This window comes from Suricata suricatta, chromosome 11 (assembly GCF_006229205.1).
Source record: "Suricata suricatta isolate VVHF042 chromosome 11, meerkat_22Aug2017_6uvM2_HiC, whole genome shotgun sequence".
Classification (NCBI taxonomy): domain Eukaryota; kingdom Metazoa; phylum Chordata; class Mammalia; order Carnivora; family Herpestidae; genus Suricata; species Suricata suricatta.
Window position 1 is genome coordinate 47,987,929 of NC_043710.1, and position 18,583 is coordinate 48,006,511.

Sequence of the window (18,583 nt, forward strand, 5' to 3'; positions counted from 1 at the left end):
GGAGAAGTTTTGTCATTTTAAAAACCATCAGAGATTAAAGGAATAGTAATTTTGGTAGATATAAATAGTTGGAATCCATGTGGCATCTAAAAAAAACTATCTTACTGAGTTGAGATATAATTTACATTATATTACATTATATTCACCTGTTTTAAGTGTATAATTCAATAAATTTTAGTAAATGTACAGAATTTTGCAAACATTACCACAGTCCAATTTTGGAACATTTCCACTACCTGAAAAAGCTCCCTGTGCCTCCCCCTGCAGTTAGTCTCCGCTCGCACCTCTAGAGTCAGGCAGCCGCTCTTCTGCTTGCTGTTCCTATAAATTTGCCTTTTCTAGGCAGCTCATAGCAATGAATCATACAGTCTGTGACCTTTTTTTTGTCTGGCTTTCACTGAGCATAATGTTTTAGAGGCTCATCCATGTTGCAGCAGGTATCAGTACTTCATTCTTATGTGTGACTGAATACTCCTCCATGGTACGAATATTCTGCATTTTGTTTATCCACTCACTAGTTGATAGCCATTTTAATTGTTTTCATTTGAGGACTGTTCTTAAATTTTTTTTATGGTTTTTATTTATTTTTGAGAGACAGAGACAGTGAAAGCAGGGGAGGGTCAGAGAGAGAGAGGGAGACACAGAATCCAAAGCAGGCTCCAGGCTCTGAGCTAGCCATCAGCACAGAGCCCGACGCAGGACTTGAACCCACGAACCGGGAGATCATGACCTGAGCCAAAGCCGGACGCTTAACCGACTGACCCACCCAGGCGCCCCTTGAGGACTGTTCTTAATGATGCTGCTATGAAAGATTTGGTACAAGGCTTTGTGTTCTTGGGGAGATACTTAGGAGTGGAATTGATGAGTGGTAAGGTAAATTTATGTTTAAGAATTTTAAGAAACGGCCAAGTTATTTTCCCAAGTGGCTGTCCCATTTTAAATTTCCACAAGTGATGTATGAAGATTCCAGTTTTTCCTGAGCCTCCACAGTACTTGCTATTGTTTGTCATTTGATTATAGTCATTCTAGTGGGCATGAAGTAGTAGTTCATTGTGATTTTAATTTGCATTTCTTTAATGACTATTGATGTTGAGCACATTTTCTTGTAGTTATTAGCCTTTCCTATTCTAGTGTCTATTCAGTAGATATCTATTCAAAGTCTATTCAAATCTTTTGTCCGTTTTAAAAAATTTATTTTTTTAATTTACATACAAGTTAGCGTATAGTGTAACAATGATTTCAGGAGTAGATTCCTTAATGCCCCTTACCCATTTAGCTCATCCCCCCCTCCCACAACCCCTCCAGCAACTCTCTCTTAGTTCTCCATCTTTAAGAGTCTCTTATGTTTTGTCCCCCTCCTTGTTTTTATATTATTTTTGCTTCCCTTTCCTTATGTTCATCTGTTTTGTATCTTAAAATCCTCATATGAGTGAATTCATATGCTATTTGTCTTTCTCTGACTAATTTCACTTAGCATAATACCCTCTAGTTCCATCCACATAGTTACAAATGGCAAAATTTCATTCTTTTTGATTGGCAAGCGATACTCCATGGTGTGTGTGTGTGTGTGTGTGTGTGTGTGTATACACACACACACACATATATATATATATACACACACACCACATCTTTTTTCTCCATTCACCAGTTGATGGACATTTGGGCTCTTTCCCAAATTTCTTACTTTGGCTATTGTCAATAGTGCTGCTATAAACTTTGGAGTGCATGTGCCCCTTTGAAACAGCACACCTGTATCTCTTGGATAAATACCTAGTCGTGCAATTGCTGGGTCATGTGGTAGGTTTATTTTAATTTTTTTGAGAAACCTCCATACTGTTTTCCAGAGTGGCTGCACCAGTTTGCATTCCCACCAGCAGTGCAAAAGGGTTCCTCTTTCTCTGCAACCTTGCCAATATCTGTTGTTGCCTGAGTTGTTAATGTTAGCCATCTGACAGGTGTGAGGTGGTATCTCATTGTGGTTTTGATTTGTATTTCCCTGATGATGAGTGAATGTTGAGCATTTTTTCATGTGTGGGTTGGCCATGTGGATGTCTTCTTTGGGGAAGTGTCTATTCATGTCTTTTTGCCCATTTCTTCACTGGATTCTTTGTTTTTTGGGTGTTGAGTTTGATAAGTTCTTTATAGATTTTGTATGCTAACCCTTTATCTGATATGTCGTTTGCAAATATCTTCTCCCATTCTTTCAGTTGCTTTTTAGTTTTGCTGATTATTTCCTTTTCTCTGCAGAAGCTTTTTATTTTGATGAAGTCCCAGTAGTTCATTTTTGCTTTTGTTTCCCTTGCCTCTGGAGACATGTTGAGTAAGAAGTTGCTGCAGCCAAGGTCAAAGAGATTTTTTGCCTGCTTTCTCCTTGAGGATTTTGAGGTCTTCCTTTCTTACGTTTAGTTCTTTTATCCATTTTGAGTTTATTTTTGTGTATGGTGTAAGAAAGTGGTCCAGGTTCATTTTTCTGCATGTTGCTGTCCAGTTTTCCCAGCACCAGTTGCTGAAGAGACTGTCTTTATTCCACTGGATATTCTTTCCTGCCTTGTCGAAGATTAGTTGGCCATACAATTGTGGGTTCATTTCTAGGTTCTCTATTCTGTTCCATTGATCTGAGTGTCTGTTTTTGTGTCATGCCTATTTTTTTTAATGTTTATTTTTGAGAGAGTGCAAGTTGGGGAGGGGCAGAGAGAGGAGGCCCCAGAGGATCCAAAGTGGGCTCTGTGCTGAAAGCAGTGAGCCTCATGTGGGGCTTGAACTCACAAACTGTGAGATCATGACCTGAGCCAAAGATGGCCACTTAACCTACTGAGCCACCAAGGCACCCCAATCTTTTGCCCATTTTTAAACTGGCTTTTTAAAAAGTTATTATTGAGTCATAAGAGTTCTTGTTCTGAACAAGAATTCTTGATCAGATATATAATGTATAAGGATAATCTTTAATCAGTGTCATGTTTTTGATTATCTTAATGGTGTTTTTTTAAAACACAAACATCTTAAATTTTGATGAAGTCCATTTTCTTAATTTTTTTCTTTTATGGTTTGTGCTTTTGGTAGCTAGGAAATCTGCCTACCCAAGGTTAGGCAACAGGTTTGCCAAATGTTGTGTGTATAGGTTGGGGAACACAACATCAAGTCTTGTATGACTTTTATTTTCTGTTGTGTGCAAGTCCTCAGATTCAGGCAGTACGTTCCTAGGACACGTGCACACCTTCCAGACCACCGAGGATGGGTGAAGTCCACTCTGGCTAGCGTGCTCCTGGGTCTCCCTGTTAAGTTTCTGGCTGGTCTGTTGCCCCAACCAATACTGCGGCCTCAGCCGGCTCTGATGCTGATTTTCCCTGATCGTTTACCACTTGTTTTCTAAGGTCACTTGTTTCGGACCATACCCTGAGCACCAAATCAAGTCAGTGCCCTCTAGCAGTAGAGCTGCTGGTTTTCATGACTTTCCTGTCTTAATGGGAAAGGGAGTGGGAACAGCCTCTTTTGTTCCAGATTCTCACAGAGGTTCAATAGTTTTCTTTATTTTAAAAATAAATGCTTTTCAACTGTTTATTTATTTATTTTTGCGGGGGAAAGAGAGACAGAGACACAGACACAGACACCATGAGTAGGAGGAAGGGCAGAGAAAGAGAGAGGAAGAGAGAGAATTCCAAGCCGAATTCCAAGCAGACTCCACACTCAGCATGGAGCCCCACACGGGGCTCTATCTCACGACCATGAGATCATGACCTGTGCTGAAATCAAGAGTCAGATGCTTAACCAATTGAGCCATCCAGGTGCCCCTAAAATAAATGCTTTTCAATTTGTTGTGTACCTCTGGTCAATTTCCACAAAAACAAAAAAGGCTGAAATGCTTTTTTTTTTTTTTTTGACAATTTTGTATAGTTTCATTGTGGCTTTGGGCAGATGATTTGCCAGTCTCCTCACTCCACCATTTTGGAATTCCTCCTATGTAGAGTTTTGATATCCTAAAAACTGACATCATGTATCCTGACTGATGTAGCAGCTTTTTAAAATTAATATTTAGATCTTATCATTCCCTTCCAATTTTACATCCTTCTCAGCCTTTTAAAACACAATTCTTGACTCTGTTAAGTTTTACTGTTATATATTCTTTTAGGATGAAATTTATATTTATTCTTTCTATCAGTATTTTTTTTTTATTTGTTCAGTGGTCATTTAAGTCTTTGTTCTATATTGATGTTGGAATGTATTTGCATTTCAGGAAGCTCTCATAAGTTGATGAGGAAGCCAAATTTCCAGGGTTGGAATTACAACAGTTTTAGAGTAAACTTTGGTTATATATTCTAGTCTGTACTAAGTTTACCTAATTATAATTATAGTTATATCCCATTTTAAGAAATGATAGAAATACATTAAAATTTTAATAAGTGATAGGGTGATTATATTATCTAAAATATGCTGTCCACACTCAAATACTTATATCCTTTAGTTTTGTGACTTTTTTTTCCAGTTGTACACCATCCTCTTAACATTGTGTAGAGAACAGAAAATGGTCTACACAGGAAGCTTCTGTATTTTTTCCCCCTATGAGACCCAATAGTAACCAAGGCAAAGATGTCCTATTTGGGAGAGAGGTGACAGATTGGGGGGATATTGGAAGTTATACCTGGTTGCTGTAGACTATGAAGGAGGATCCCAAAGTTGAGGTGGCTCAAATTATTATCTGAAGTTACTTGATTGTGGGATGAGGCATGGCAGGTAGAGAGGTATGTCACCTTTCGTATTACTCTGTTCCTTGGGCCTGAGAAAGTTTCCCTCTGTTGTGGACTGGGCAAAATCGGGCATAAGGTGAGGGGGGCAGAGGATGCTGTCATTATGAGAAAGGAGGAAAAGAAGATGGTAGCCAAATAGAACATGCAGCCCTGTGGAGGCAGGAGGTACAAAAGGGCTCACTGGGCATGACACAGGGCAGAAGATTTCTCTGACTGATAGTAGGCATTCTGAGTCACCAGCTAGATCCTCATCTTCCTTTTTGGAATTTAAGTAAAAAGTCAGGTCAAAGGATTATTTATTAAATATGATAGTCAGATTTGGGGGTCTATTATTGGGTGCATAGCATTGACAGAGGGAAATGGACTAGAGAATGTTTTAGACTAATTGGTCCTCTGACTCGCTTATTCTTTGACTTAATTTTTAAACTAACATCTCATTTTATAAGTCCTAGCTTAGTCTCAATGCTAGCACTTATAAAATGAGATGTTAAAATTAAAATTAAAATCATGGATGTGAAATACTTTGAAAAACATTGCTATATAAGTGTAATAAAATATCATTGTGGTAATGCTAAAATATTAAGAGCTATTGCTAATGAAACTTTCTCATAAGATAAAGTTTCACCAGGATTGCAATGAAAATTAATGGGAAGATACGGTTTAATTTACCACAAATTTCAATAGGCATGTATCAAGTCTGAACAGTGAGATTCGTGTGTTAAAAGTAAAGGACAGATCGCTTAAGTGACATACACTCTGTAGGTACCACGATTTTAAAATCCTTTTCTGCTTACTGTGTTTATGACACTAGTTTAAACTGAGTCCATTTGCTTTGTAAGAATCCAAAGGAGAAGATTTTTCCAAAAAAATGATGGTCTGTTTATCTAGGCCCTCCAAAAGCATTTCCTGCCAGGCAGTTGACATGTAGCCTTGGCACAATTTCAGAAAACTATTTGCTTCTGTTTACACTTCCCGATACAACATCTCCTAGGAATGGAGATGAGGAATCTCCTTTAACTCTTTTAAACTTTATATAACTTTATAAACTTTATGTAACACTTTTGAGTCTCCTCTTTATGTTAGCACAATGAAAGTTCTTGTGTCTTTAAATTCTAAAAAATGCATCTGTTTTAGTAATTGACTAGCAGAGAAGTCAAAGCCTTAATGTGAATTAACCCAATAAAATGTAATTAGGATATTCCTTTCCCCATAAGATTTTTAAGCTAAGTCTCTTTTTCAGAAAACTCAATGCAACTATATCTGAATATATAAAACTTATTAATCATGGGATAAGTGTTAACATTCGCAAAATCCTTCTTCACTAAGAAACAGAACCCACTGTTGAGTTTTTCTGAAGAGTATGTTCTGCTTAATTTACTTATAATATTTTTCTTTTGATATAACATTTCAGAACTATTTTCTGAAGTGAGGTAGAGAGTATGTTTAAAAAATAAAAAAGTACTCAAAATTATTATTCCTGTTAGGGAGTCAATTTATTTCTAAATGTGTTTGATACTAATATAGTGAGGAGTGTAAGAGCATATTATAGCTTTATTGTGATCCCAGAATGCATGCTATTTTAATTAAGTATAAATGCGTCTTCAGGGGAATGTGAAGGCAAGTGTTTTAATTTAAAAATGAGAAATTTTAGATACAGGAAAAACACAGTAACTTCAGATACCTACTACAGTTAAATATTGGCAAATTTAGGTCTTCTCTGCATACTGTTGTTAAATATATTAATTATTACTGACCTTCTTTGTCCTACCAGAATGAGCTAAAAAGAATTATAAAATTACAGCCAGCACCAGGGTAGGCAGCAGTAGATGAAGAAGGATAAGAAGCTGTGTTGACCCTGAAATGAACGGCATGGGAAGGTGGCAAGAGAATAGTTTATGATCAGGCACAGGCCAGGGAAGGAGAGCCAGGTAAGTGGTTCAGATTCGGACTGTATCCATGATCCAAGATAAGAGCAAGGCCGTGGATTGGAACAAGATGGCTTCTGAATGGCAAGGATCAGGGCAAGCAACAGACCAGAGAGAGAAGAGTACAGGAGATTGGCATACAAACACCAGCGGGATGGGTAGATGGGGAATGATAAGCACATGTCCAAAGTTTGAGGTCTCATATTGAAGGTCGCCATTAGAATTTGTCCTATTAATACTCTGGACAGCATCGGTCTCACATTTCCCACCCTCCTTTTCTCTGTAATTTGCAAGGTTTCAGATGTTCTTGGAAGACGTGACCCTGCTTTTCCACAACTGATACTGAAGGCCTATGTGTTGAGATGAATGGCTCCCTGCATTAAGGGAATCAAAAGTCAACATAGTCTAGAGTCCAGAGAGTTCTGTCTTTGAGGCTGGAATTGTAAGAGCAAAATTATTTAGCAAAGACAGGGTCACTATTGGTTCCATGCACAGGGAGTTACCTTGGTCTTGTGAATTGGTGACGTTGTTCCATTTCTTGACTTATCTCTGTCTTAAAACCATGTTGATTCCTAGACTGCCTGGCCCAGCAACAATCTGAGTACTGACTGACAGCCTCAGCGCAATCCTGTGGATCTACATCACTTTAATTTTTAGGACTTCTAGCACTATATTCCAGGGGAAGTGGAGAGTAGGAAATCCAGACTCAGGGTGAAACAAGCAGAATGACTGAGCCAGTCCTCTCTGTTAGTCAGGGAACTAACATCACAGTCCTCTCAGAGACGGAGCTCATCCCCGCTCCCCCCCCCCCCCCCCCCCCCCCCCCCCCCCCCCCCCCCCCCGCCCCCGCCTCACTGCCTGTCATGGAATAAGTCCTTAATAAATATTGGTTCAATATTAAATTATTGCAGGGGCCTGCGAGTGGGGAAAGTAACTTAGTGGGAGAAGGAGTAGGAGAGGAACTCCTGACATAGGCACAGAGCCTGAATGCAGCTTTCCTGTGTGAGAAGGGTGAAGCTATCTTGCTATGTAGGGATGTCCTAGAAATAAATGAAGACACAAAGAGGTTATTAACATATCCAAGGCTATAGAGCCATCCAGGGCGCACTAGGAATTTACTGAGTGTCTTCCTTTTCTTATTTATGCTGTGTATACTAAACAAATGGTTTGTAAAGATTCAAAACAGTGCTGAGTGCTTTTTTTGCTTAGGCCAGCAAAAAAAATTTTTTTAATTAATATAAAGTTTGAGTAAGTGAAATTTTGACGATGATGGAATCTAATTGATAACTTCCGTAGTCTTTAACCTGTAGATAATCTCGCTTTTAAAAGTGTTCATTATAGTAGTGATTATGCAGAGAAGAAGCCTGTGATGAAAATGTGGTATAAAATTGTGTTCTTTGTTCAGCAAGTTAAAACAAGCTGGTCTGTAAGCAATTATTATCTTCATCAAAATTCCTAGCTCTAATGTTTTGGCTTCATTGGCCCAGCACGTATGCCTTCTTGAACAATTGGATGGATTTAAAACACTTATGAGATGTTTGTGCTTATATCTTAACATAGCATCAGTTCAACAGGAAAGGGGGGCGGGGAAATTAAGATTTGGCATTAAGACATAGTTTTAAAAAGAAAATCAAACCAAAACTAAAGTAAACAAAAAGCCCATAACAGCGCTTAAATCCCTGTATACGAATGAACATTCTTTATTGAGCCTTGTAATGCCTTCACTAGCCGTGCTGTAGTTAGTGTTCAGGAGTGTCTTTCTGTTCCTTATTCTTTAATCACTTAAGATTCTGGAAAAAATTACCAGAGGGTTGGCTACCCACTACTAACAATTTTATATGGGCAATACATTCTAAAGAAATCTCTCTTTGCCTTTTTTGTTTTATATTTGGTTATTCCAAACAACAGCAACAACAAATATATACTGTATACTAAGGAAACTGTTTGGGTACAGTAGTTGGGTAAGCCGAGGATTTAAACATGTATTAGCTTTTTAAATTCTGAATTCACATATGTGTAAGTGACTATGAAGAATGTGCCTTTGGATAAGATTTGGAATGTTTGGTTAAAAAATAATAATCTTTTAAGATTAAAAATATCCACAGGCTCATTTTTAAGCTTATATAATTTTTTCTAGAGGGTTAGGTTTCTGTGTACATTCTTTGGTTAGCTCATGATTACATAATCAAATATTTATGCTATATATTCTTTTGAAACTACTGTAATGCAATAGCATTTATTGAGTAACTGTCATTTAGTAGATATTGAAGATGGATACACCTTTAAGAGGTACACATTCTAGCAGAATCAACAGATGGGTCATGGGGAACAGTCCTTGTGAACAGATGTTCTGGACTATGGACTGTGTCTTGGGTGCAGAGAGAGGGAGTAATTCATTCTGCCTAGAGGCAGGCTTTACTGAAGAGGTGACCTTTGAGTTGGGCCTATCAAAAGTGTTACCTTTTGTGACATTTTTGGGAAATGACAAGTTATTTAAGAGACTGAGCCTAATAAAGCCAACATGTAGAATTTGATAGAAGAGTTAGAAGGAAAAATGTACAAGATTTCCTGTAATGTAGAAGAAAAAGACAATGAGATGGACAAGTGAGGGATCAATCTAGGAAGTCCAACATAGAAATAGGAGCTCTGGAAAGAGAAATTAGAGAAAATTAGGGGAGAAAGTCTACGAAAAAAACCCAAAATATTTACTGGAACTAAATAAAGGAATATTCTCCAGATTAATGGACGCACTTTTAATGTGCCTTAGAAAAATGTTTGAAAAAAGCACCCATACCCAGGCATATCACCATGAAATTTCAGATTTCAGATAGAAAAGATCCTACAATCTAGCAGACACAAAATAAATGCACTGTATTTCCCAGCTGCAGTACTAGAAAGCATGTGACCAGTGGAACAATAACTTCTAAAATCTGAATAAAAAATATTTTTTACTTAGAATTCTTTACCAGACTAAACTGTCAGTCCAGTGGAAGAATAGTTTGAAATCATTTTCAGCCCTGTAAAGTATCAATTTTTTTTAACCTCTTATGCACCCTTTCTCAGAAAACTACAAAAGGGATGGAATAAGAAAGAAGAAGACATGAGATTCAGGAAACAGAAGATCGAACAGAGTAGAGCTTATTTTTCAAAATGAATAGGCATGCTTCTGGGATAGGAGATAGGGAGGAGAGTGGATGCATTTTTGACATAGTAGAGGAATGTTGAGGAAGCTATACTTCTGCTCTTTCAGCAGTGAGGGCAAGGTTGCCCGCTAACAGTAATTGGTTAGAAGTTTTGAAAATATACAAACTTGGGACAGTTGCTATGGAAAACAAGAAAATAATCTAAATCACTAGGAATAATGAAAAAGGATTGTTAAGCAGTGTTCAGTATTGGGAGGAGGTTTGTAGTGAAGCATGTCAGTTTCTTTTGCACCTTTCATTAGGGTTTCAGAAATCCTAAAGGTACTTTTTATCAGTCAACTTCAATGCTCTTTGTCAGAGATCATTTTTTCCTGAGATGCTCTGAAGATTTGTTATTGTAACACAAACTGAATTTTGGTTGGCAAAGGATCTATTTCCTCACGGTATTAGAATCTGCTTGGTGGAAAGCTGAGGCTCTTAAAAAATCACAATTGGTAGTAAAAATCACACACACACACACACACACTCACACTCACACTCACAAACAGAGCTGTGGAGTGACAGCTTCCAATGCATCTGTAACCCAGACTTTTTGAGCCCTTAAATCTTGGCCCTTTAAGTCTTGATGACTTGAAAGTTGGCTGAGGACTTAGATACTTGGGAGGAAGGAGCTGAAAGGGAATGCTAACGACTGAATGGAATGCTAACGACTGAATGGAATGCTGGTTATTCTGCAAGAAAAGAAAAAAGGAAAGAAAGGAGGAAATAAGATAGATGTGAGTGCTGGGAAGGGCTTGGCCTTCTAGGACACTGAGGGCAGCTCTGTCCTCTGAGTTGAGTCCCATAACAGAGATGTTGGGGTAGGTTACCGCTTAGCAATAGGGTAGGCGCATGCAGACTGTCACCCCCCATCTTACTGATGTTTAAACTTTCAAAGTCATAACTATGACAATACAAATGTTAATATGAGTAACCGTTTTATAACTTACTATTTTAACCAGCTCTCTAAGCATTTATCATTCCATTTCTTGAGAAAATATTCTATTAAACTGTTTATTTGAGTCCACTAAGCATGTAATTTTGGTCATCTCTGAACTACACATCATTTCCTTGACTCTAACCTATAGCCTGACTCCCACAGAGCTTAGACCCTACCTCTAGAGATTCTAATTCTGAAGAGATATCCTGGACTCTAGCATTGCATTTTTACAGACTCCTTAGATGATTCCCCCCTGAGGACACATATTTTATTCTTTAAAAAAATATAAAGGAATTGGAAGAGGACTACAGTTCAACCAAGGTTGAAGACTATCTTTGTTTCCAATTTACCCTGCATACTGCATCCAGAATTATTTTCCTCAAAAGCACACCATGTTACTCTTTTCCTCAAACATTGTCTCCTCATGCCCTTCAGAATAAAATTCAAATTCTTAGTATTGCTTTCTTAGCCTTCCTAGATCTGACCCTGTATCAGTCAGAGTAGGTTTAGCTTCTCCTGCAATAGCAACGCCTGAAATTTCAGTGGCTTCCGACGATAAAAGTCTATTTCTTGGGGCACGTGGGTGGCTCAGTGAATAAGCATCTGACTCTTGATTTTGGCTCAGGTCATGATCTCACAGTCGTGAGACCCATGCTGAGTGTGGAGCCTCTTTGGGATTCTCTCTCCCTGTGCCCCTCTCCTGCTGTCACTCGCTCGCTCTCTCTGTCTCTCAAAAAAAATCTATTTCTTACTCATACAACATGTCCAGCATTGGTCAATAGGGAGGCACTAGTGTATTCAGTGACCCATTCTGCCCCATTGTCTCATATGGCTTTGGATCCATGTGGTTAGAGAAGAGAGGCATGCACATCTCTTACTCATTCCTTTTTTTTTTTTTTTTAAGGTAGGCTCCACACCCAACATGGGGCTTGAACTTATGACCCCAAGGTCAAGGGTTACATGCTCTACTAACTGAGCTAGCCAGGTGCCCCTCTCACTCATTCTTAGAAATTTTGGCCTAGAAGTGACAGGAGTCATTTCTGCTCACAGCCTGTTAGCTAGAAAGTCACATGGCCCTGCCTAACTGCAGGGTGAATGGAACATACAGACTTCTGGGGACTGGGCAGGATGTTAGTAAGCATTCGTTGTATCAACCACAGACACCTATCTATTTTTTTTAAGGTTGAGTTGGACTTCATACAACTTCATAAAAGTCAACCGTTTAAAAATATAGAATTCAGTGGCATTAATTGCATTCATGATGTTGTGCAACCATCACTTCTGCCTAGTTCCAAAACATTTTCATCACCCCTAATGGAGACCCCATACTCATTTCTCCCTCCCTCCAGCCTCTGCCAACCACTAATCTTTTTGTCTTTATGGATTTACCTATTTTGGATAGTACATATAAATGGAATCATATAATATATGACCTTTTGCGTCTGGCTTCTTTCGCTTATAAAATGTTATGCAAGTTCATCCACACTGTAGGATGAATCAGTAATTCATTCCTTTTGTGGCCAAGTAATATTTCATTATATGAATATACTATATTTTGTTTATCAATTTATCCATTGATGGACACTTGGTTGTTTCTACCTTTTGGTTATTGTGAATAGTGCTGTGAAAATTTGTGCACAATTATTTATTTGAATGCCTGTTTTCAGTCCTTGCAGTATATACGTAGGACTGAAATTGCAGAGTCATATAGTTATTCTGTGTTTAACCTGTTGAGGAACCATCAAGCTAAGCTGTTTTCCACCTAATCTGCCTTTTTAGCCTCTGTTACTCTAGTCAAATGAGGAGCAGTCATTGTTCTTAAAGTTAGTAGTTCACAGCTCGGGCAATTCCTGTGGTTTTGAATTATCTCCCCTTATTTTCTATTTATTGAAAAAAAAATTCCAACAATTATGTAAGGTTCAGTTCTAGCCCTCTTTCCCTCGCTTCTTGGTAGGAAAGCCTAATACTGCAAATTCCTCTATTTTCTCCTCTTTATCTCTTTTATACCACGTGTTTTATTCTAACAAGTTGTTAATATGTACCTTCCTCACTAGACTTTAGATTTGCTTATATGACTTCTCTTTTATGCTACACGATGTCAAAAACAGGTGGTTTTTTTTTTTTGCAGGTGTTTAATAAATGTCAAGTGAATAAAGAAGTAAATAGCTATAGCTATTTTTTTTTCTCATTTGCTATGGTTTTTTTTTCAAGTAATATGGAAAATGACTAGAAGAGATCACACTCTCACAATTCTTATTCAGGGGTCCTTTTTGGGCAAAGCTTAGTGAACTTAGTGACAAAGATAAATCATTCTTCAATCTAGGGATTGAAGGAATCAAGAAACTGATACCATTGAAACTAAGATTGATAACTAGTGTTTCAAATCAGTAAACTTTTAGGCCTTAATTTCTTCCAATTAAAAATTATCTTTAAGCCCCCGAGAGAAGAAAAAGGACCATTCAGCAAGACATACAATTGAAGAAACCTTCCAGCCTTCATGAGCCTTTCTGAGCCTTTTCTTATTTCCTGTCCATCTAAAGAGCAGCCAGTATCTCATCTTATTCTTTATTCTCTCCCAGGTCCAGCCTGCCAAGCCTCATCAGTCAAACAGTCCTAATACTTTCTTTAAATAAATAATAAGTAGCCTGGTATTTGTAATAAACCCCCAAACAGCATTACAGAGCAAAAAATAACCGGACCTAGGTCAGACCGAAATTTTTGTAAGCTGATTATAAGAAAAGAAACTTGATTTTATGTGTTATATCTCTTATATATAAAATATTTCTCTTCCTACAAAAGAAAATTTTCAGGTTGTGAGGGTATGTATATGCCAGAAATTTTTGTACGGATTTTCACCGTCAGTCTGTTAACACAGTAACAGAAGGAACTATTCATTGGAGGGTTTAAGAAAAACATAAAAATGAGGAAGTTATTTACAAACAGATGTGGCATTTTATAGCCACATCTGCATGTTAACCTGCATTGCTTGATGAAGCTATTTTGTAGTCTGGAGTTGTGCATAGTAATGCTCATAAGTAAAATGAAGGTTGCAATTCTGCTAATCCTTCCAGTGGACTAGAATAGAGTATGAACCCTTAGCCTTGCTCTAGAATGGGGGTTCTTATCTTTTTTGAGATCTTCAACTTCTTTGATAATCTATTATAGGCTTTGGACTTCTCCCAAAAATACATTAAGCACACATAAATAACTTTACATTCCCTTGGAATATCTCTGGGAACATACAAGGAACTACAGTTCAAGCAGTAAATGCTTGAAGAGAGGGGAGCTGGAGGACAGGAGAGGGAAGGAAGACTTCTTTCTCCAGATATCCTTTTATACTGTTTTTATAAGTTTTCAACCAGGTATATATCTTACATATACATATCCATGTATATGTATATATATACATATCAAAGTCACAATCAAAAAATTTTTGCACACAATTTTGGATTCTGTGCTTCTTATACCCTACAATTAAAAATTTTTTTTCTTTAATGTTTATTTTTGAGAGAGAGACAGAGCACAAATGGGGGAGGGGCAGAGAGAGAGGGAGACAGAATCTGAAGCAGGCTTCAGGCTTGGATCTGTCAGCACAGAGCCCAATGCAGGGATCGAACCCATGAACACTGAGATCATGACCTGAGTGGAAGTCGGATGCTTAAATGACTGAGCCACCCAGGAGCCCCACTGATCCCTTCTAATTTTAAAAACTAAGTAACTTTTAATAGAATATACATTAGGTCAGTTATGGGTTATCTTACTTGATTTCCAAAGAAATATAAGAAATAGTTTCAGTGGCCTATTTGTGCTATTGTTTGTGTAACAAAACATGCTGAGTACTCAGTGATCTGTTTTAAAATCTTGTTAAAACTTTGTAGGAATATATATTTTTTGTCAGCTTAAGGATTTTTCTTCTCTCAGAGGTAGGCTGTAAAGGCAGTCGTGATGAAGGAAGTTGCTTCTTGGGAAGAAAAGAGCTATAGTATGTTTCAATTCATGTAATATCTTGCTTGATTCCTTTTGCGAAGCCTGTGTGAATGTGTGGTGATAGAGGGGCTTTCCTCTAAGGAAAAATTGGCCTATGTAGAACTGACAAAGATCTTACGATTAATTTAGTGTAGTGTTTCTTAACCTTGGAGATTCTAATTCAGTAGGTCTGGGACTAGGGCCAGAAACTGTATTTCTGACAAGCTTCTTAGATGACTCGGAAAGGCTCTCAACTTTAGGACTGGTGTTCTAGCACATGCTATTATGCTCTACTGATTGCAGAAACTGGTCACCAGGATTGATACTACTGGTGTTGCAACTGTGTGAATTTAAGTCCTGTTCACCTTTTGAGGCTCTTGGAAAAGAGGAAAGTAAAAAGCCAAAGGGATGACCTTGATAGTTACTACTGAGGCCTGCCGGGCTTCTGGAGATCAGAATTGTTTTATGTTGAAACTGGCCCTAAGTCTTAAAGCTTATGGAAAAAGTTCAAGGGTGAATATTTGGTGCTTTAGAAATGAGCTTCTACTCAAATGTAGGGGGAATGGAAAGTGGGATTGGATTAAATCTTACTTGTTGAGGTTATAGATTAATAATTAGAATTATTTTCTCTAAAAGGCATTTTAGAGTGATTTCAACATTTATTATTTATTTAAAACAAAACATAAAATTTTTTATTAAAAATTTCATAAAAGGAAATGATACATAGAAAAGCATCCCCTAGAAAACTTAAAGGTCATCTGGGGCAACCTTCTTGCCCAGTTGCCTGCCTTAGAGAAACTTGGTTATTTGGATCATGAAGCATATAAAAGACCCCAATTCCCCCTTTAATTAAGACCACACACAATATTATAGACAGAGAATGTGGGAGGAAATAACTGCTTCTTGCGTACTAGACCTGCAAACCTGAAAGACTTCCTTGAAAATCTTAATCCCTTTGTCCCTCAAAGAAAAAAAAAAACACTCCAAAGCAAAATCCATGAACCAGAAAACCCAGACTACTCACCATGTTTGAGTGCAGGATTTAAAATAGCAAAAGGAAGTAAAGCCCATCTCTGTGATGTCAAGTGCTATTTTGGTATATAACAAAACAGTTGAATCATAAGTCCCTCAAATTTAAAATATTAAACAGATGCTTACCTATAAGATGTGTTGCCAGGCATCTGTATGGAATATAACCATGTAATCAGAGTATATTGTATTTCTCCACACAAAGAGAAGCAAAGCTACTGCTTCTAAAGATTAGGAAACTTTCATTAGACTGACAGAAGACAGTACAGAGGAAATGGCTTGGGGGTGGAGGCGATGTATGTGAGGGGATGAAAGGAACAGTATTCATACTACCCAAATTAGAGCCAGGATGTTTATGCTCAAATCTTGTCTTGGCTCTATGTTGAGGGGACTGAATAGTAGGGACATGGGAAAGTGTATCTGTGAGATCCCTAAATCTGGCCCCAAAAATACCAAATTCCTCCTATAAAGCCTTACTTGTGAGTAAAGCCCAAAGCCAGCTAATGCTAATTACCTCTTCCTCTTTTCTGTTGCTAGTATCCCCTTCCTAAAGCTGTTATATCATTCAGTTGCTTACAAGTCACCTGCCTCTACAGGATTGTCACCTTCTGGGGAGTGGTATTATTTATCTTTCATTTGTTCAAACACCATGTATTTATTGTGTACGTATTTCATGCTGGGCACTGTGCTAGGCACAAAATGATGTAATTATTAGCAAGAGAGACTTGGTCCCAGTCCTTGAGCTTATATCTCCCTTAGCTTTGTCAAGTGATGTGCACATTAGATTAATGTAAGTTACTTAATTAGCACCTTTTAAAATAGCATTAAAAACATTTCAGATGTCAGTGTCTCTAATAAAATTTTGGCCAATATTAACAGACTGATATTGACATCAGTGGAGTTTAGACTCAAGACTATATTTAGGCTGTATTTAGGAAAGTTAAGGAATGTTAGTTTTCTTTCTGAAAGAGCAGATCTAATTAATGCTTTTCTTAAGAATCAGAAAACTTCTATGCATAATTTGCAATAGGATTGGCAAACAGAAAGAACTATTTGTATCTCATTATTGCCCTCTTACATTGCTTCAGCACACAGAAGAGACAGCAGCAGCAGTTACTGTCCTGGGTCTGAATAAAGAAAATCTTGATGCTTTTTTTTGGGTTGGCTTTCTTTACAGTTGTCACTCAAAAGAAAAACAGGACTTTAATAAATAGAAGTTTTAATAGTCTTGCAAGTGAGAAACTTAAGAACCTTATATAGTTTAGGGAGCTGCAGGTGGAATTTGCCTGGAGTGTTATTAAATTCTGTGGCTTGTATTCCCTAGGGATTCTTCTACATGAATTCTCTTGTTCCTTTTGGAGAGTAGAGCTACCCACTTTGAGACTGAAGATTGGAAAAGGCTAATCCATCCATAGATGGCCTTGGTCTCCTGAAGGGTTCAAGTACTTCACTGAACTGGAGGAGAAACTCACTGCTAGATTTTGAATTTAGAGTAAAACTTGTTTTGATTTGCCTAGTTTCGAGTTGTCACCTGTGTTTTCCAGCTGCCTCAAAAATGGAAGCCTTGGGTTTTCTTAATGTGGAATCAATTCACTTTACCAAGAACTGATATATTTTTCACACACAGACAACTGTGTTACTCTACGTATAAGGGCTTCTGCTAGAAAGGCCAAATGTATCCTCTGGCACCAATATTATGAGATAAAGAGTTAATGCTAGTAATTTATGTTAATATCCTTTTTGGGCAAAGGAACAATAGACTTTATCAGTTTGATTCTTGACACTATTTCCATTTGATCATGAACAAGTTATTGTCGGGATGTATCTTAAAGTCCCCATTATTAGTATTTTTGAGAGAGAAAGTTTGAGCAAGCAGGAGAAGGGCAGAGGGAGAGGGAGAATTCTAAGCAGGCTCAATGCTCAGCGTGGAGTTAGACTCTGGGGTTGATCCTCACATCGGTGAGATCATGACCTTAGCTGAAATCAAGAGTCTGATGCTTAACCTACCGAGCCACCCAGGTTCCTCCCTGCCTCACCATTATTTTTGATGCTTGTCTTGCAACTGAGGAAATCCCTCTTTTGGACATGTGACAATTGAATTGGCCTGGGCTTTGAAACATGTTTTGGCCTTTATGGCCTGTTTATATTCATTCATATACATTTGCTCCTTCAAGCTATAACTAGGTTTGTGAAAGTCAGTTTTGTGCATTTCAATATCAAAGTCTATTTATAGTGATTTATGGGATGAGAAATTGGGTAACATGGGTTCCTAACATCCCACCAAGTATGTGTGGGTTTGGATTTTAAGTGGTTTGCATGATTCTTTTCCAAGTGGATTGTCACACTGAGTTAACAATGTCTTTCAGAATTCCACTAATAAATCACAGATTCTCACTGCTGGTATTCCATTGCTTATTTAATGACACCCTATTATAGTTTTGCGTTTTGTAAGCCAAATAGAGTATTTAAAACAAAATCTCAGAATGCCATTGGAACTTACGGCTCAGATCAAACTCCTTGGAACCCCACTGCTTTCAGAGTTCCTCTGCCCCTGTTGGCAGTACCGAGTGTAGCTTTTTGTAATGTCTTTCTGGGTTTTGCAGGGCTGCCCCAGGCCAAGGGCTGGAAGAACGGAAAGAGCTCATCGGTTTGTTTGAAGGCAGACAAACTGTACAGGCAGCTTTTCCCAGACTCTCCCAGCTCCGGCTTTTCATGCATACCAGCAGAGCCGCTTTTTTCCTCCAGTGATTGAAACCATCTGGACTGCAGGGGGGTCACGTGTGTATGAGAAAATGACAT